The sequence below is a fragment of the Cephus cinctus genome, unplaced genomic scaffold (genome assembly GCF_000341935.2).
Source record: "Cephus cinctus unplaced genomic scaffold, Ccin1 Ccin1_scaffold0062, whole genome shotgun sequence".
Lineage (NCBI taxonomy): Eukaryota > Metazoa > Arthropoda > Insecta > Hymenoptera > Cephidae > Cephus > Cephus cinctus.
In genome coordinates this window covers 15304-15861 of record NW_014332805.1, presented here as the reverse complement: position 1 = coordinate 15861, position 558 = coordinate 15304, and positions in this window count along the sequence as shown.

The window sequence follows — 558 nt, the reverse complement described above, 5'->3', positions numbered from 1 at the left end:
CCCCACTTTTTCGACTGCGTCCTCAAAGGGAGGACAACGATTTGCGTTTGGGATACGGGCAGTTTAGATTGGACATTGCTCTTATCAAGAATTGTATTCAATGACTCCAATAAAAGATGTTTTACAAATGGTCATTTAATAATTACTAAACCTTTAGGTGATTCCTTAGCGAGTATTACTTGGCTGGTCCGTGCCAGGAATTCTGAAGTACTTACTTTGAACATACTAAGAGTATTTTAGGACCCTTACTCATACATCTTTCTTATAATCGCTATTAACCGTCTTTTAGTTAAAGACGATTAGACCGCTGTTAAGAGACGCCGTACTCATACCTTCTTTTAAGACCACTATTAATTAAGAGCGCGCTATTAGGAAAATGGACGTGGCAACGTTGCATAGACACGGCGGCCGCGCCACGCGCATGCGCATTGCGCGAGCAAGCCTAAAATTTGAAACGACGCTCATGTTGCCGCGATACGAAAAATTAGCTTCTGTGAAAGGTAGTACCTGATTGGTCGTATATGGTTTCCGTTTGAATTGTAGACCAATGAGGTTCCT